This window comes from Puma concolor, unplaced genomic scaffold (assembly GCF_028749965.1).
Source record: "Puma concolor isolate L17-30 unplaced genomic scaffold, mPumCon1.1.hap2 unalloc_scaffold_128, whole genome shotgun sequence".
NCBI classification, from domain to species: domain Eukaryota; kingdom Metazoa; phylum Chordata; class Mammalia; order Carnivora; family Felidae; genus Puma; species Puma concolor.
This window is the reverse complement of record NW_028240156.1, coordinates 42,241-59,256: the sequence shown is the minus strand read 5'-3', so window position 1 is coordinate 59,256 and position 17,016 is coordinate 42,241. Positions and strand designations below refer to the sequence as shown.

General features: G+C 73.4%; 14 non-coding genes across 14 annotated transcripts; all 14 read right to left on the bottom strand.

Annotated features, from left to right (window-relative positions):
• Positions 1 to 1,123: 1,123 nt before the first annotated feature.
• Positions 1,124 to 1,242, bottom strand: LOC147571683 (5S ribosomal RNA). Its single transcript, XR_015247195.1, has one exon. It is a non-coding gene; the product is annotated as a 5S ribosomal RNA (ribosomal RNA).
• A 1,088-nt stretch (positions 1,243 to 2,330) lies between these two features.
• Positions 2,331 to 2,449, bottom strand: LOC147571682 (5S ribosomal RNA). Its single transcript, XR_015247194.1, has one exon. It is a non-coding gene; the product is annotated as a 5S ribosomal RNA (ribosomal RNA).
• A 1,068-nt stretch (positions 2,450 to 3,517) lies between these two features.
• Positions 3,518 to 3,636, bottom strand: LOC147571681 (5S ribosomal RNA). The gene has a single exon (XR_015247204.1). It is a non-coding gene; the product is annotated as a 5S ribosomal RNA (ribosomal RNA).
• Positions 3,637 to 4,716: 1,080 nt separating this feature from the next.
• Positions 4,717 to 4,835, bottom strand: LOC147571680 (5S ribosomal RNA). Its single transcript, XR_015247193.1, has one exon. It is a non-coding gene; the product is annotated as a 5S ribosomal RNA (ribosomal RNA).
• Positions 4,836 to 5,909: 1,074 nt separating this feature from the next.
• On the bottom strand, positions 5,910 to 6,028 carry LOC147571679 (5S ribosomal RNA). Its single transcript, XR_015247192.1, has one exon. It is a non-coding gene; the product is annotated as a 5S ribosomal RNA (ribosomal RNA).
• Positions 6,029 to 7,115: 1,087 nt separating this feature from the next.
• Positions 7,116 to 7,234, bottom strand: LOC147571678 (5S ribosomal RNA). The gene has a single exon (XR_015247191.1). It is a non-coding gene; the product is annotated as a 5S ribosomal RNA (ribosomal RNA).
• A 1,078-nt stretch (positions 7,235 to 8,312) lies between these two features.
• LOC147571677 (5S ribosomal RNA) lies at positions 8,313 to 8,431 on the bottom strand. The gene has a single exon (XR_015247190.1). It is a non-coding gene; the product is annotated as a 5S ribosomal RNA (ribosomal RNA).
• Positions 8,432 to 9,499: 1,068 nt separating this feature from the next.
• Positions 9,500 to 9,618, bottom strand: LOC147571676 (5S ribosomal RNA). Its single transcript, XR_015247203.1, has one exon. It is a non-coding gene; the product is annotated as a 5S ribosomal RNA (ribosomal RNA).
• Positions 9,619 to 10,700: 1,082 nt separating this feature from the next.
• On the bottom strand, positions 10,701 to 10,819 carry LOC147571675 (5S ribosomal RNA). The gene has a single exon (XR_015247189.1). It is a non-coding gene; the product is annotated as a 5S ribosomal RNA (ribosomal RNA).
• A 1,081-nt stretch (positions 10,820 to 11,900) lies between these two features.
• Positions 11,901 to 12,019, bottom strand: LOC147571674 (5S ribosomal RNA). The gene has a single exon (XR_015247202.1). It is a non-coding gene; the product is annotated as a 5S ribosomal RNA (ribosomal RNA).
• Positions 12,020 to 13,102: 1,083 nt separating this feature from the next.
• Positions 13,103 to 13,221, bottom strand: LOC147571673 (5S ribosomal RNA). The gene has a single exon (XR_015247200.1). It is a non-coding gene; the product is annotated as a 5S ribosomal RNA (ribosomal RNA).
• Positions 13,222 to 14,304: 1,083 nt separating this feature from the next.
• LOC147571672 (5S ribosomal RNA) lies at positions 14,305 to 14,423 on the bottom strand. The gene has a single exon (XR_015247187.1). It is a non-coding gene; the product is annotated as a 5S ribosomal RNA (ribosomal RNA).
• A 1,068-nt stretch (positions 14,424 to 15,491) lies between these two features.
• LOC147571671 (5S ribosomal RNA) lies at positions 15,492 to 15,610 on the bottom strand. The gene has a single exon (XR_015247198.1). It is a non-coding gene; the product is annotated as a 5S ribosomal RNA (ribosomal RNA).
• Positions 15,611 to 16,691: 1,081 nt separating this feature from the next.
• On the bottom strand, positions 16,692 to 16,810 carry LOC147571670 (5S ribosomal RNA). Its single transcript, XR_015247186.1, has one exon. It is a non-coding gene; the product is annotated as a 5S ribosomal RNA (ribosomal RNA).
• Between the last annotated feature and the right edge of the window lie 206 nt (positions 16,811 to 17,016).

Genomic DNA, 17,016 nt, shown 5'->3' with positions numbered 1-17,016 from the left:
GAGATCGGGCGCGTTCAGGGTGGTATGGCCGTAGACGCCGGCGGCTGCCGCTGGGCGCCTCAAGAGCCTGCTCCACGCATCCCAAGCCCAGCGGGTGCCGCGCTTCACCCATGCACGCGCCTGCCTGCCTGCCTGCCTGCCTGCCTGCCTGGCTGCCTGCCTCGCTGCCGCCGCCCTCCGCCGCGGGCCCCGGGCGGGTGGCGGAGGCGGCGCAAGAGGACCCTGGCAAGGCGCTGTGGCGCAAGCCCCGGCCTTCACCGATCCCGGGACTCTGGCAGACTGCTCCCGGCTTGGCCCCACGCCCGCCTCCGCTTCCATCCCGCACCGCACCGCACCGCACCGCACCGCACCGCACCGCACCACGTCGGGCCGCTCACTGGGAAGAGGGTGGAAGCGAGCGTGGGGCATCAGGCCGGCCGTGCCTTCTGGGCGCCCCCCCTCCCGCCGGGTTCTCAGCGCCTCCTCCCCAGTCGCAGGGCGAGCGCAGCCAGCCCGGAGGCCCCAGCGCCCCCACAGAACATCACCAGCGCGAGCCCGCAGCCCTAGCTGGGCCTCGCGAAACGCCGGGGGCCCTGGGGATGGGGGCTGGAGGGAGGGAAGAGGTCCGGGACCCAGGGAGCCCAGTCCTGTGGCGGAGTCTGTGTTTGGGGTCTCGCTGCCCCGCCCGCTCCTGTGTTTTTGGATCCACCCACCCAGCCCCCACCCTCCAGTCCCCAGGCGCCAGCCCCCGGTCCCGCCCTCGCCGCACCCCCCCACCCCTCCGTGCGGGTGCAGTGTCAGGAAAGGTGCAAAGCTGGGGCGTGGCTTCCAGCCGGTGCAGTGGGATTTCGCCCGGTGCGGGGAGCGGGGAGCGGGGAGCGGACCCCTTGTGAAGTGCCGTGGGGTGTGCGGGCTCGGGGGGGGGGCGGGGCGGGGCGGGGCGGGGCCAGGCTAGGCCAGGCCAGGCCGCTTTGCCGGCCCGGGAGGGGCTGAGGGAGCAGTGGCCGCCGGGGTGTGTTTGGCCCCCGGAGCCGCGCTCCCCTCCCCGGGGAGAGAGGGACACACGGAGGGAGGGGGAGGGGCGGCGGGCGCCAAAGGAGAGGTCAAGGAGGCCAGAGGCAACAGGCAACAGGCAAAAGGCAAAAGCCTACAGCACCCGGTATTCCCAGGCGGTCTCCCATCCAAGTACTAACCAGGCCCGACCCTGCTTAGCTTCCGAGATCAGACGAGATCGGGCGCGTTCAGGGTGGTATGGCCGTAGACGCCGGCGGCTGCCGCTGGGCGCCTCAAGAGCCTGCTCCACGCATCCCAAGCCCAGCGGGTGCCGCGCTTCACCCATGCACGCGCCTGCCTGCCTGCCTGCCTGCCTGCCTGCCTGGCTGCCTGCCTCGCTGCCGCCGCCCTCCGCCGCGGGCCCCGGGCGGGTGGCGGAGGCGGCGCAAGAGGACCCTGGCAAGGCGCTGTGGCGCAAGCCCCGGCCTTCACCGATCCCGGGACTCTGGCAGACTGCTCCCGGCTTGGCCCCACGCCCGCCTCCGCTTCCATCCCGCACCGCACCGCACCGCACCGCACCGCACCGCACCGCACCACGTCGGGCCGCTCACTGGGAAGAGGGTGGAAGCGAGCGTGGGGCATCAGGCCGGCCGTGCCTTCTGGGCGCCCCCCCTCCCGCCGGGTTCTCAGCGCCTCCTCCCCAGTCGCAGGGCGAGCGCAGCCAGCCCGGAGGCCCCAGCGCCCCCACAGAACATCACCAGCGCGAGCCCGCAGCCCTAGCTGGGCCTCGCGAAACGCCGGGGGCCCTGGGGATGGGGGCTGGAGGGAGGGAAGAGGTCCGGGACCCAGGGAGCCCAGTCCTGTGGCGGAGTCTGTGTTTGGGGTCTCGCTGCCCCGCCCGCTCCTGTGTTTTTGGATCCACCCACCCAGCCCCCACCCTCCAGTCCCCAGGCGCCAGCCCCCGGTCCCGCCCTCGCCGCACCCCCCCACCCCTCCGTGCGGGTGCAGTGTCAGGAAAGGTGCAAAGCTGGGGCGTGGCTTCCAGCCGGTGCAGTGGGATTTCGCCCGGTGCGGGGAGCGGGGAGCGGGGAGCGGACCCCTTGTGAAGTGCCGTGGGGTGTGCGGGCTCGGGGGGGGGGGCGGGGCGGGGCGGGGCGGGGCCAGGCTAGGCCAGGCCAGGCCGCTTTGCCGGCCCGGGAGGGGCTGAGGGAGCAGTGGCCGCCGGGGTGTGTTTGGCTCCCGGAGCCGCGCTCCCCTCCCCGGGGAGAGAGGGACACACGGAGGGAGGGGGAGGGGCGGCGGGCGCCAAAGGAGAGGTCAAGGAGGCCAGAGGCAACAGGCAACAGGCAAAAGGCAAAAGCCTACAGCACCCGGTATTCCCAGGCGGTCTCCCATCCAAGTACTAACCAGGCCCGACCCTGCTTAGCTTCCGAGATCAGACGAGATCGGGCGCGTTCAGGGTGGTATGGCCGTAGACGCCGGCGGCTGCCGCTGGGCGCCTCAAGAGCCTGCTCCACGCATCCCAAGCCCAGCGGGTGCCGCGCTTCACCCATGCACGCGCCTGCCTGCCTGCCTGCCTGCCTGCCTGGCTGCCTGCCTCGCTGCCGCCGCCCTCCGCCGCGGGCCCCGGGCGGGTGGCGGAGGCGGCGCAAGAGGACCCTGGCAAGGCGCTGTGGCGCAAGCCCCGGCCTTCACCGATCCCGGGACTCTGGCAGACTGCTCCCGGCTTGGCCCCACGCCCGCCTCCGCTTCCATCCCGCACCGCACCGCACCGCACCGCACCACGTCGGGCCGCTCACTGGGAAGAGGGTGGAAGCGAGCGTGGGGCATCAGGCCGGCCGTGCCTTCTGGGCGCCCCCCCTCCCGCCGGGTTCTCAGCGCCTCCTCCCCAGTCGCAGGGCGAGCGCAGCCAGCCCGGAGGCCCCAGCGCCCCCACAGAACATCACCAGCGCGAGCCCGCAGCCCTAGCTGGGCCTCGCGAAACGCCGGGGGCCCTGGGGATGGGGGCTGGAGGGAGGGAAGAGGTCCGGGACCCAGGGAGCCCAGTCCTGTGGCGGAGTCTGTGTTTGGGGTCTCGCTGCCCCGCCCGCTCCTGTGTTTTTGGATCCACCCACCCAGCCCCCACCCTCCAGTCCCCAGGCGCCAGCCCCCGGTCCCGCCCTCGCCGCACCCCCCCACCCCTCCGTGCGGGTGCAGTGTCAGGAAAGGTGCAAAGCTGGGGCGTGGCTTCCAGCCGGTGCAGTGGGATTTCGCCCGGTGCGGGGAGCGGGGAGCGGGGAGCGGACCCCTTGTGAAGTGCCGTGGGGTGTGCGGGCTCGGGGGGGGGGCGGGGCGGGGCGGGGCGGGGCCAGGCTAGGCCAGGCCAGGCCGCTTTGCCGGCCCGGGAGGGGCTGAGGGAGCAGTGGCCGCCGGGGTGTGTTTGGCTCCCGGAGCCGCGCTCCCCTCCCCGGGGAGAGAGGGACACACGGAGGGAGGGGGAGGGGCGGCGGGCGCCAAAGGAGAGGTCAAGGAGGCCAGAGGCAACAGGCAACAGGCAAAAGGCAAAAGCCTACAGCACCCGGTATTCCCGGGCGGTCTCCCATCCAAGTACTAACCAGGCCCGACCCTGCTTAGCTTCCGAGATCAGACGAGATCGGGCGCGTTCAGGGTGGTATGGCCGTAGACGCCGGCGGCTGCCGCTGGGCGCCTCAAGAGCCTGCTCCACGCATCCCAAGCCCAGCGGGTGCCGCGCTTCACCCATGCACGCGCCTGCCTGCCTGCCTGCCTGCCTGCCTGCCTGGCTGCCTGCCTCGCTGCCGCCGCCCTCCGCCGCGGGCCCCGGGCGGGTGGCGGAGGCGGCGCAAGAGGACCCTGGCAAGGCGCTGTGGCGCAAGCCCCGGCCTTCACCGATCCCGGGACTCTGGCAGACTGCTCCCGGCTTGGCCCCACGCCCGCCTCCGCTTCCATCCCGCACCGCACCGCACCGCACCGCACCGCACCGCACCACGTCGGGCCGCTCACTGGGAAGAGGGTGGAAGCGAGCGTGGGGCATCAGGCCGGCCGTGCCTTCTGGGCGCCCCCCCTCCCGCCGGGTTCTCAGCGCCTCCTCCCCAGTCGCAGGGCGAGCGCAGCCAGCCCGGAGGCCCCAGCGCCCCCACAGAACATCACCAGCGCGAGCCCGCAGCCCTAGCTGGGCCTCGCGAAACGCCGGGGGCCCTGGGGATGGGGGCTGGAGGGAGGGAAGAGGTCCGGGACCCAGGGAGCCCAGTCCTGTGGCGGAGTCTGTGTTTGGGGTCTCGCTGCCCCGCCCGCTCCTGTGTTTTTGGATCCACCCACCCAGCCCCCACCCTCCAGTCCCCAGGCGCCAGCCCCCGGTCCCGCCCTCGCCGCACCCCCCCACCCCTCCGTGCGGGTGCAGTGTCAGGAAAGGTGCAAAGCTGGGGCGTGGCTTCCAGCCGGTGCAGTGGGATTTCGCCCGGTGCGGGGAGCGGGGAGCGGGGAGCGGACCCCTTGTGAAGTGCCGTGGGGTGTGCGGGCTCGGGGGGGGCGGGGCGGGGCGGGGCGGGGCCAGGCTAGGCCAGGCCAGGCCGCTTTGCCGGCCCGGGAGGGGCTGAGGGAGCAGTGGCCGCCGGGGTGTGTTTGGCCCCCGGAGCCGCGCTCCCCTCCCCGGGGAGAGAGGGACACACGGAGGGAGGGGGAGGGGCGGCGGGCGCCAAAGGAGAGGTCAAGGAGGCCAGAGGCAACAGGCAACAGGCAAAAGGCAAAAGCCTACAGCACCCGGTATTCCCAGGCGGTCTCCCATCCAAGTACTAACCAGGCCCGACCCTGCTTAGCTTCCGAGATCAGACGAGATCGGGCGCGTTCAGGGTGGTATGGCCGTAGACGCCGGCGGCTGCCGCTGGGCGCCTCAAGAGCCTGCTCCACGCATCCCAAGCCCAGCGGGTGCCGCGCTTCACCCATGCACGCGCCTGCCTGCCTGCCTGCCTGCCTGCCTGCCTGGCTGCCTGCCTCGCTGCCGCCGCCCTCCGCCGCGGGCCCCGGGCGGGTGGCGGAGGCGGCGCAAGAGGACCCTGGCAAGGCGCTGTGGCGCAAGCCCCGGCCTTCACCGATCCCGGGACTCTGGCAGACTGCTCCCGGCTTGGCCCCACGCCCGCCTCCGCTTCCATCCCGCACCGCACCGCACCGCACCGCACCGCACCGCACCACGTCGGGCCGCTCACTGGGAAGAGGGTGGAAGCGAGCGTGGGGCATCAGGCCGGCCGTGCCTTCTGGGCGCCCCCCCTCCCGCCGGGTTCTCAGCGCCTCCTCCCCAGTCGCAGGGCGAGCGCAGCCAGCCCGGAGGCCCCAGCGCCCCCACAGAACATCACCAGCGCGAGCCCGCAGCCCTAGCTGGGCCTCGCGAAACGCCGGGGGCCCTGGGGATGGGGGCTGGAGGGAGGGAAGAGGTCCGGGACCCAGGGAGCCCAGTCCTGTGGCGGAGTCTGTGTTTGGGGTCTCGCTGCCCCGCCCGCTCCTGTGTTTTTGGATCCACCCACCCAGCCCCCACCCTCCAGTCCCCAGGCGCCAGCCCCCGGTCCCGCCCTCGCCGCACCCCCCCACCCCTCCGTGCGGGTGCAGTGTCAGGAAAGGTGCAAAGCTGGGGCGTGGCTTCCAGCCGGTGCAGTGGGATTTCGCCCGGTGCGGGGAGCGGGGAGCGGGGAGCGGACCCCTTGTGAAGTGCCGTGGGGTGTGCGGGCTCGGGGGGGCGGGGCGGGGCGGGGCCAGGCTAGGCCAGGCCAGGCCGCTTTGCCGGCCCGGGAGGGGCTGAGGGAGCAGTGGCCGCCGGGGTGTGTTTGGCCCCCGGAGCCGCGCTCCCCTCCCCGGGGAGAGAGGGACACACGGAGGGAGGGGGAGGGGCGGCGGGCGCCAAAGGAGAGGTCAAGGAGGCCAGAGGCAACAGGCAACAGGCAAAAGGCAAAAGCCTACAGCACCCGGTATTCCCAGGCGGTCTCCCATCCAAGTACTAACCAGGCCCGACCCTGCTTAGCTTCCGAGATCAGACGAGATCGGGCGCGTTCAGGGTGGTATGGCCGTAGACGCCGGCGGCTGCCGCTGGGCGCCTCAAGAGCCTGCTCCACGCATCCCAAGCCCAGCGGGTGCCGCGCTTCACCCATGCACGCGCCTGCCTGCCTGCCTGCCTGCCTGCCTGCCTGGCTGCCTGCCTCGCTGCCGCCGCCCTCCGCCGCGGGCCCCGGGCGGGTGGCGGAGGCGGCGCAAGAGGACCCTGGCAAGGCGCTGTGGCGCAAGCCCCGGCCTTCACCGATCCCGGGACTCTGGCAGACTGCTCCCGGCTTGGCCCCACGCCCGCCTCCGCTTCCATCCCGCACCGCACCGCACCGCACCGCACCGCACCGCACCGCACCACGTCGGGCCGCTCACTGGGAAGAGGGTGGAAGCGAGCGTGGGGCATCAGGCCGGCCGTGCCTTCTGGGCGCCCCCCCTCCCGCCGGGTTCTCAGCGCCTCCTCCCCAGTCGCAGGGCGAGCGCAGCCAGCCCGGAGGCCCCAGCGCCCCCACAGAACATCACCAGCGCGAGCCCGCAGCCCTAGCTGGGCCTCGCGAAACGCCGGGGGCCCTGGGGATGGGGGCTGGAGGGAGGGAAGAGGTCCGGGACCCAGGGAGCCCAGTCCTGTGGCGGAGTCTGTGTTTGGGGTCTCGCTGCCCCGCCCGCTCCTGTGTTTTTGGATCCACCCACCCAGCCCCCACCCTCCAGTCCCCAGGCGCCAGCCCCCGGTCCCGCCCTCGCCGCACCCCCCCACCCCTCCGTGCGGGTGCAGTGTCAGGAAAGGTGCAAAGCTGGGGCGTGGCTTCCAGCCGGTGCAGTGGGATTTCGCCCGGTGCGGGGAGCGGGGAGCGGGGAGCGGACCCCTTGTGAAGTGCCGTGGGGTGTGCGGGCTCGGGGGGGGGGCGGGGCGGGGCGGGGCGGGGCCAGGCTAGGCCAGGCCAGGCCGCTTTGCCGGCCCGGGAGGGGCTGAGGGAGCAGTGGCCGCCGGGGTGTGTTTGGCCCCCGGAACCGCGCTCCCCTCCCCGGGGAGAGAGGGACACACGGAGGGAGGGGGAGGGGCGGCGGGCGCCAAAGGAGAGGTCAAGGAGGCCAGAGGCAACAGGCAACAGGCAAAAGGCAAAAGCCTACAGCACCCGGTATTCCCAGGCGGTCTCCCATCCAAGTACTAACCAGGCCCGACCCTGCTTAGCTTCCGAGATCAGACGAGATCGGGCGCGTTCAGGGTGGTATGGCCGTAGACGCCGGCGGCTGCCGCTGGGCGCCTCAAGAGCCTGCTCCACGCATCCCAAGCCCAGCGGGTGCCGCGCTTCACCCATGCACGCGCCTGCCTGCCTGCCTGCCTGCCTGCCTGGCTGCCTGCCTCGCTGCCGCCGCCCTCCGCCGCGGGCCCCGGGCGGGTGGCGGAGGCGGCGCAAGAGGACCCTGGCAAGGCGCTGTGGCGCAAGCCCCGGCCTTCACCGATCCCGGGACTCTGGCAGACTGCTCCCGGCTTGGCCCCACGCCCGCCTCCGCTTCCATCCCGCACCGCACCGCACCGCACCGCACCGCACCGCACCACGTCGGGCCGCTCACTGGGAAGAGGGTGGAAGCGAGCGTGGGGCATCAGGCCGGCCGTGCCTTCTGGGCGCCCCCCCTCCCGCCGGGTTCTCAGCGCCTCCTCCCCAGTCGCAGGGCGAGCGCAGCCAGCCCGGAGGCCCCAGCGCCCCCACAGAACATCACCAGCGCGAGCCCGCAGCCCTAGCTGGGCCTCGCGAAACGCCGGGGGCCCTGGGGATGGGGGCTGGAGGGAGGGAAGAGGTCCGGGACCCAGGGAGCCCAGTCCTGTGGCGGAGTCTGTGTTTGGGGTCTCGCTGCCCCGCCCGCTCCTGTGTTTTTGGATCCACCCACCCAGCCCCCACCCTCCAGTCCCCAGGCGCCAGCCCCCGGTCCCGCCCTCGCCGCACCCCCCCACCCCTCCGTGCGGGTGCAGTGTCAGGAAAGGTGCAAAGCTGGGGCGTGGCTTCCAGCCGGTGCAGTGGGATTTCGCCCGGTGCGGGGAGCGGGGAGCGGGGAGCGGACCCCTTGTGAAGTGCCGTGGGGTGTGCGGGCTCGGGGGGGGGGCGGGGCGGGGCGGGGCGGGGCCAGGCTAGGCCAGGCCAGGCCGCTTTGCCGGCCCGGGAGGGGCTGAGGGAGCAGTGGCCGCCGGGGTGTGTTTGGCTCCCGGAGCCGCGCTCCCCTCCCCGGGGAGAGAGGGACACACGGAGGGAGGGGGAGGGGCGGCGGGCGCCAAAGGAGAGGTCAAGGAGGCCAGAGGCAACAGGCAACAGGCAAAAGGCAAAAGCCTACAGCACCCGGTATTCCCAGGCGGTCTCCCATCCAAGTACTAACCAGGCCCGACCCTGCTTAGCTTCCGAGATCAGACGAGATCGGGCGCGTTCAGGGTGGTATGGCCGTAGACGCCGGCGGCTGCCGCTGGGCGCCTCAAGAGCCTGCTCCACGCATCCCAAGCCCAGCGGGTGCCGCGCTTCACCCATGCACGCGCCTGCCTGCCTGCCTGCCTGCCTGCCTGGCTGCCTGCCTCGCTGCCGCCGCCCTCCGCCGCGGGCCCCGGGCGGGTGGCGGAGGCGGCGCAAGAGGACCCTGGCAAGGCGCTGTGGCGCAAGCCCCGGCCTTCACCGATCCCGGGACTCTGGCAGACTGCTCCCGGCTTGGCCCCACGCCCGCCTCCGCTTCCATCCCGCACCGCACCGCACCGCACCGCACCACGTCGGGCCGCTCACTGGGAAGAGGGTGGAAGCGAGCGTGGGGCATCAGGCCGGCCGTGCCTTCTGGGCGCCCCCCCTCCCGCCGGGTTCTCAGCGCCTCCTCCCCAGTCGCAGGGCGAGCGCAGCCAGCCCGGAGGCCCCAGCGCCCCCACAGAACATCACCAGCGCGAGCCCGCAGCCCTAGCTGGGCCTCGCGAAACGCCGGGGGCCCTGGGGATGGGGGCTGGAGGGAGGGAAGAGGTCCGGGACCCAGGGAGCCCAGTCCTGTGGCGGAGTCTGTGTTTGGGGTCTCGCTGCCCCGCCCGCTCCTGTGTTTTTGGATCCACCCACCCAGCCCCCACCCTCCAGTCCCCAGGCGCCAGCCCCCGGTCCCGCCCTCGCCGCACCCCCCCACCCCTCCGTGCGGGTGCAGTGTCAGGAAAGGTGCAAAGCTGGGGCGTGGCTTCCAGCCGGTGCAGTGGGATTTCGCCCGGTGCGGGGAGCGGGGAGCGGGGAGCGGACCCCTTGTGAAGTGCCGTGGGGTGTGCGGGCTCGGGGGGGGGGCGGGGCGGGGCGGGGCGGGGCCAGGCTAGGCCAGGCCAGGCCGCTTTGCCGGCCCGGGAGGGGCTGAGGGAGCAGTGGCCGCCGGGGTGTGTTTGGCTCCCGGAGCCGCGCTCCCCTCCCCGGGGAGAGAGGGACACACGGAGGGAGGGGGAGGGGCGGCGGGCGCCAAAGGAGAGGTCAAGGAGGCCAGAGGCAACAGGCAACAGGCAAAAGGCAAAAGCCTACAGCACCCGGTATTCCCGGGCGGTCTCCCATCCAAGTACTAACCAGGCCCGACCCTGCTTAGCTTCCGAGATCAGACGAGATCGGGCGCGTTCAGGGTGGTATGGCCGTAGACGCCGGCGGCTGCCGCTGGGCGCCTCAAGAGCCTGCTCCACGCATCCCAAGCCCAGCGGGTGCCGCGCTTCACCCATGCACGCGCCTGCCTGCCTGCCTGCCTGCCTGCCTGCCTGGCTGCCTGCCTCGCTGCCGCCGCCCTCCGCCGCGGGCCCCGGGCGGGTGGCGGAGGCGGCGCAAGAGGACCCTGGCAAGGCGCTGTGGCGCAAGCCCCGGCCTTCACCGATCCCGGGACTCTGGCAGACTGCTCCCGGCTTGGCCCCACGCCCGCCTCCGCTTCCATCCCGCACCGCACCGCACCGCACCGCACCGCACCGCACCACGTCGGGCCGCTCACTGGGAAGAGGGTGGAAGCGAGCGTGGGGCATCAGGCCGGCCGTGCCTTCTGGGCGCCCCCCCTCCCGCCGGGTTCTCAGCGCCTCCTCCCCAGTCGCAGGGCGAGCGCAGCCAGCCCGGAGGCCCCAGCGCCCCCACAGAACATCACCAGCGCGAGCCCGCAGCCCTAGCTGGGCCTCGCGAAACGCCGGGGGCCCTGGGGATGGGGGCTGGAGGGAGGGAAGAGGTCCGGGACCCAGGGAGCCCAGTCCTGTGGCGGAGTCTGTGTTTGGGGTCTCGCTGCCCCGCCCGCTCCTGTGTTTTTGGATCCACCCACCCAGCCCCCACCCTCCAGTCCCCAGGCGCCAGCCCCCGGTCCCGCCCTCGCCGCACCCCCCCACCCCTCCGTGCGGGTGCAGTGTCAGGAAAGGTGCAAAGCTGGGGCGTGGCTTCCAGCCGGTGCAGTGGGATTTCGCCCGGTGCGGGGAGCGGGGAGCGGGGAGCGGACCCCTTGTGAAGTGCCGTGGGGTGTGCGGGCTCGGGGGGGGGGCGGGGCGGGGCGGGGCGGGGCCAGGCTAGGCCAGGCCAGGCCGCTTTGCCGGCCCGGGAGGGGCTGAGGGAGCAGTGGCCGCCGGGGTGTGTTTGGCCCCCGGAGCCGCGCTCCCCTCCCCGGGGAGAGAGGGACACACGGAGGGAGGGGGAGGGGCGGCGGGCGCCAAAGGAGAGGTCAAGGAGGCCAGAGGCAACAGGCAACAGGCAAAAGGCAAAAGCCTACAGCACCCGGTATTCCCAGGCGGTCTCCCATCCAAGTACTAACCAGGCCCGACCCTGCTTAGCTTCCGAGATCAGACGAGATCGGGCGCGTTCAGGGTGGTATGGCCGTAGACGCCGGCGGCTGCCGCTGGGCGCCTCAAGAGCCTGCTCCACGCATCCCAAGCCCAGCGGGTGCCGCGCTTCACCCATGCACGCGCCTGCCTGCCTGCCTGCCTGCCTGCCTGCCTGCCTGGCTGCCTGCCTCGCTGCCGCCGCCCTCCGCCGCGGGCCCCGGGCGGGTGGCGGAGGCGGCGCAAGAGGACCCTGGCAAGGCGCTGTGGCGCAAGCCCCGGCCTTCACCGATCCCGGGACTCTGGCAGACTGCTCCCGGCTTGGCCCCACGCCCGCCTCCGCTTCCATCCCGCACCGCACCGCACCGCACCGCACCGCACCACGTCGGGCCGCTCACTGGGAAGAGGGTGGAAGCGAGCGTGGGGCATCAGGCCGGCCGTGCCTTCTGGGCGCCCCCCCTCCCGCCGGGTTCTCAGCGCCTCCTCCCCAGTCGCAGGGCGAGCGCAGCCAGCCCGGAGGCCCCAGCGCCCCCACAGAACATCACCAGCGCGAGCCCGCAGCCCTAGCTGGGCCTCGCGAAACGCCGGGGGCCCTGGGGATGGGGGCTGGAGGGAGGGAAGAGGTCCGGGACCCAGGGAGCCCAGTCCTGTGGCGGAGTCTGTGTTTGGGGTCTCGCTGCCCCGCCCGCTCCTGTGTTTTTGGATCCACCCACCCAGCCCCCACCCTCCAGTCCCCAGGCGCCAGCCCCCGGTCCCGCCCTCGCCGCACCCCCCCACCCCTCCGTGCGGGTGCAGTGTCAGGAAAGGTGCAAAGCTGGGGCGTGGCTTCCAGCCGGTGCAGTGGGATTTCGCCCGGTGCGGGGAGCGGGGAGCGGGGAGCGGACCCCTTGTGAAGTGCCGTGGGGTGTGCGGGCTCGGGGGGGGGGCGGGGCGGGGCGGGGCGGGGCCAGGCTAGGCCAGGCCAGGCCGCTTTGCCGGCCCGGGAGGGGCTGAGGGAGCAGTGGCCGCCGGGGTGTGTTTGGCCCCCGGAGCCGCGCTCCCCTCCCCGGGGAGAGAGGGACACACGGAGGGAGGGGGAGGGGCGGCGGGCGCCAAAGGAGAGGTCAAGGAGGCCAGAGGCAACAGGCAACAGGCAAAAGGCAAAAGCCTACAGCACCCGGTATTCCCGGGCGGTCTCCCATCCAAGTACTAACCAGGCCCGACCCTGCTTAGCTTCCGAGATCAGACGAGATCGGGCGCGTTCAGGGTGGTATGGCCGTAGACGCCGGCGGCTGCCGCTGGGCGCCTCAAGAGCCTGCTCCACGCATCCCAAGCCCAGCGGGTGCCGCGCTTCACCCATGCACGCGCCTGCCTGCCTGCCTGCCTGCCTGCCTGCCTGGCTGCCTGCCTCGCTGCCGCCGCCCTCCGCCGCGGGCCCCGGGCGGGTGGCGGAGGCGGCGCAAGAGGACCCTGGCAAGGCGCTGTGGCGCAAGCCCCGGCCTTCACCGATCCCGGGACTCTGGCAGACTGCTCCCGGCTTGGCCCCACGCCCGCCTCCGCTTCCATCCCGCACCGCACCGCACCGCACCGCACCGCACCGCACCACGTCGGGCCGCTCACTGGGAAGAGGGTGGAAGCGAGCGTGGGGCATCAGGCCGGCCGTGCCTTCTGGGCGCCCCCCCTCCCGCCGGGTTCTCAGCGCCTCCTCCCCAGTCGCAGGGCGAGCGCAGCCAGCCCGGAGGCCCCAGCGCCCCCACAGAACATCACCAGCGCGAGCCCGCAGCCCTAGCTGGGCCTCGCGAAACGCCGGGGGCCCTGGGGATGGGGGCTGGAGGGAGGGAAGAGGTCCGGGACCCAGGGAGCCCAGTCCTGTGGCGGAGTCTGTGTTTGGGGTCTCGCTGCCCCGCCCGCTCCTGTGTTTTTGGATCCACCCACCCAGCCCCCACCCTCCAGTCCCCAGGCGCCAGCCCCCGGTCCCGCCCTCGCCGCACCCCCCCACCCCTCCGTGCGGGTGCAGTGTCAGGAAAGGTGCAAAGCTGGGGCGTGGCTTCCAGCCGGTGCAGTGGGATTTCGCCCGGTGCGGGGAGCGGGGAGCGGGGAGCGGACCCCTTGTGAAGTGCCGTGGGGTGTGCGGGCTCGGGGGGGGGGGCGGGGCGGGGCGGGGCGGGGCCAGGCTAGGCCAGGCCAGGCCGCTTTGCCGGCCCGGGAGGGGCTGAGGGAGCAGTGGCCGCCGGGGTGTGTTTGGCCCCCGGAGCCGCGCTCCCCTCCCCGGGGAGAGAGGGACACACGGAGGGAGGGGGAGGGGCGGCGGGCGCCAAAGGAGAGGTCAAGGAGGCCAGAGGCAACAGGCAACAGGCAAAAGGCAAAAGCCTACAGCACCCGGTATTCCCGGGCGGTCTCCCATCCAAGTACTAACCAGGCCCGACCCTGCTTAGCTTCCGAGATCAGACGAGATCGGGCGCGTTCAGGGTGGTATGGCCGTAGACGCCGGCGGCTGCCGCTGGGCGCCTCAAGAGCCTGCTCCACGCATCCCAAGCCCAGCGGGTGCCGCGCTTCACCCATGCACGCGCCTGCCTGCCTGCCTGCCTGCCTGCCTGCCTGGCTGCCTGCCTCGCTGCCGCCGCCCTCCGCCGCGGGCCCCGGGCGGGTGGCGGAGGCGGCGCAAGAGGACCCTGGCAAGGCGCTGTGGCGCAAGCCCCGGCCTTCACCGATCCCGGGACTCTGGCAGACTGCTCCCGGCTTGGCCCCACGCCCGCCTCCGCTTCCATCCCGCACCGCACCGCACCGCACCGCACCGCACCGCACCACGTCGGGCCGCTCACTGGGAAGAGGGTGGAAGCGAGCGTGGGGCATCAGGCCGGCCGTGCCTTCTGGGCGCCCCCCCTCCCGCCGGGTTCTCAGCGCCTCCTCCCCAGTCGCAGGGCGAGCGCAGCCAGCCCGGAGGCCCCAGCGCCCCCACAGAACATCACCAGCGCGAGCCCGCAGCCCTAGCTGGGCCTCGCGAAACGCCGGGGGCCCTGGGGATGGGGGCTGGAGGGAGGGAAGAGGTCCGGGACCCAGGGAGCCCAGTCCTGTGGCGGAGTCTGTGTTTGGGGTCTCGCTGCCCCGCCCGCTCCTGTGTTTTTGGATCCACCCACCCAGCCCCCACCCTCCAGTCCCCAGGCGCCAGCCCCCGGTCCCGCCCTCGCCGCACCCCCCCACCCCTCCGTGCGGGTGCAGTGTCAGGAAAGGTGCAAAGCTGGGGCGTGGCTTCCAGCCGGTGCAGTGGGATTTCGCCCGGTGCGGGGAGCGGGGAGCGGGGAGCGGACCCCTTGTGAAGTGCCGTGGGGTGTGCGGGCTCGGGGGGGGGGGCGGGGCGGGGCGGGGCGGGGCCAGGCTAGGCCAGGCCAGGCCGCTTTGCCGGCCCGGGAGGGGCTGAGGGAGCAGTGGCCGCCGGGGTGTGTTTGGCCCCCGGAGCCGCGCTCCCCTCCCCGGGGAGAGAGGGACACACGGAGGGAGGGGGAGGGGCGGCGGGCGCCAAAGGAGAGGTCAAGGAGGCCAGAGGCAACAGGCAACAGGCAAAAGGCAAAAGCCTACAGCACCCGGTATTCCCAGGCGGTCTCCCATCCAAGTACTAACCAGGCCCGACCCTGCTTAGCTTCCGAGATCAGACGAGATCGGGCGCGTTCAGGGTGGTATGGCCGTAGACGCCGGCGGCTGCCGCTGGGCGCCTCAAGAGCCTGCTCCACGCATCCCAAGCCCAGCGGGTGCCGCGCTTCACCCATGCACGCGCCTGCCTGCCTGCCTGCCTGCCTGCCTGGCTGCCTGCCTCGCTGCCGCCGCCCTCCGCCGCGGGCCCCGGGCGGGTGGCGGAGGCGGCGCAAGAGGACCCTGGCAAGGCGCTGTGGCGCAAGCCCCGGCCTTCACCGATCCCGGGACTCTGGCAGACTGCTCCCGGCTTGGCCCCACGCCCGCCTCCGCTTCCATCCCGCACCGCACCGCACCGCACCGCACCACGTCGGGCCGCTCACTGGGAAGAGGGTGGAAGCGAGCGTGGGGCATCAGGCCGGCCGTGCCTTCTGGGCGCCCCCCCTCCCGCCGGGTTCTCAGCGCCTCCTCCCCAGTCGCAGGGCGAGCGCAGCCAGCCCGGAGGCCCCAGCGCCCCCACAGAACATCACCAGCGCGAGCCCGCAGCCCTAGCTGGGCCTCGCGAAACGCCGGGGGCCCTGGGGATGGGGGCTGGAGGGAGGGAAGAGGTCCGGGACCCAGGGAGCCCAGTCCTGTGGCGGAGTCTGTGTTTGGGGTCTCGCTGCCCCGCCCGCTCCTGTGTTTTTGGATCCACCCACCCAGCCCCCACCCTCCAGTCCCCAGGCGCCAGCCCCCGGTCCCGCCCTCGCCGCACCCCCCCACCCCTCCGTGCGGGTGCAGTGTCAGGAAAGGTGCAAAGCTGGGGCGTGGCTTCCAGCCGGTGCAGTGGGATTTCGCCCGGTGCGGGGAGCGGGGAGCGGGGAGCGGACCCCTTGTGAAGTGCCGTGGGGTGTGCGGGCTCGGGGGGGGGGCGGGGCGGGGCGGGGCGGGGCCAGGCTAGGCCAGGCCAGGCCGCTTTGCCGGCCCGGGAGGGGCTGAGGGAGCAGTGGCCGCCAGGGTGTGTTTGGCTCCCGGAGCCGCGCTCCCCTCCCCGGGGAGAGAGGGACACACGGAGGGAGGGGGAGGGGCGGCGGGCGCCAAAGGAGAGGTCAAGGAGGCCAGAGGCAACAGGCAACAGGCAAAAGGCAAAAGCCTACAGCACCCGGTATTCCCGGGCGGTCTCCCATCCAAGTACTAACCAGGCCCGACCCTGCTTAGCTTCCGAGATCAGACGAGATCGGGCGCGTTCAGGGTGGTATGGCCGTAGACGCCGGCGGCTGCCGCTGGGCGCCTCAAGAGCCTGCTCCACGCATCCCAAGCCCAGCGGGTGCCGCGCTTCACCCATGCACGCGCCTGCCTGCCTGCCTGCCTGCCTGCCTGCCTGGCTGCCTGCCTCGCTGCCGCCGCCCTCCGCCGCGGGCCCCGGGCGGGTGGCGGAGGCGGCGCAAGAGGACCCTGGCAAGGCGCTGTGGCGCAAGCCCCGGCCTTCACCGATCCCGGGACTCTGGCAGACTGCTCCCGGCTTGGCCCCACGCCCGCCTCCGCTTCCATCCCGCACCGCACCGCACCGCACCGCACCGCACCGCACCACGTCGGGCCGCTCACTGGGAAGAGGGTGGAAGCGAGCGTGGGGCATCAGGCCGGCCGTGCCTTCTGGGCGCCCCCCCTCCCGCCGGGTTCTCAGCGCCTCCTCCCCAGTCGCAGGGCGAGCGCAGCCAGCCCGGAGGCCCCAGCGCCCCCACAGAACATCACCAGCGCGAGCCCGCAGCCCTAGCTGGGCCTCGCGAAACGCCGGGGGCCCTGGGGATGGGGGCTGGAGGGAGGGAAGAGGTCCGGGACCCAGGGAGCCCAGTCCTGTGGCGGAGTCTGTGTTTGGGGTCTCGCTGCCCCGCCCGCTCCTGTGTTTTTGGATCCACCCACCCAGCCCCCACCCTCCAGTCCCCAGGCGCCAGCCCCCGGTCCCGCCCTCGCCGCACCCCCCCACCCCTCCGTGCGGGTGCAGTGTCAGGAAAGGTGCAAAGCTGGGGCGTGGCTTCCAGCCGGTGCAGTGGGATTTCGCCCGGTGCGGGGAGCGGGGAGCGGGGAGCGGACCCCTTGTGAAGTGCCGTGGGGTGTGCGGGCTCGGGGGGGGGCGGGGCGGGGCGGGGCGGGGCCAGGCTAGGCCAGGCCAGGCCGCTTTGCCGGCCCGGGAGGGGCTGAGGGAGCAGTGGCCGCCGGGGTGTGTTTGGCCCCCGGAGCCGCGCTCCCCTCCCCGGGGAGAGAGGGACACACGGAGGGAGGGGGAGGGGCGGCGGGCGCCAAAGGAGAGGTCAAGGAGGCCAGAGGCAACAGGCAACAGGCAAAAGGCAAAAGCCTACAGCACCCGGTATTCCCAGGCGGTCTCCCATCCAAGTACTAACCAGGCCCGACCCTGCTTAGCTTCCGAGATCAGACGAGATCGGGCGCGTTCAGGGTGGTATGGCCGTAGACGCCGGCGGCTGCCGCTGGGCGCCTCAAGAGCCTGCTCCACGCATCCCAAGCCCAGCGGGTGCCGCGCTTCACCCATGCACGCGCCTGCCTGCCTGCCTGCCTGCCTGCCTGCCTGCCTGGCTGCCTGCCTCGCTGCCGCCGCCCTCCGCCGCGGGCCCCGGGCGGGTGGCGGAGGCGGCGCAAGAGGACCCTGGCAAGGCGCTGTG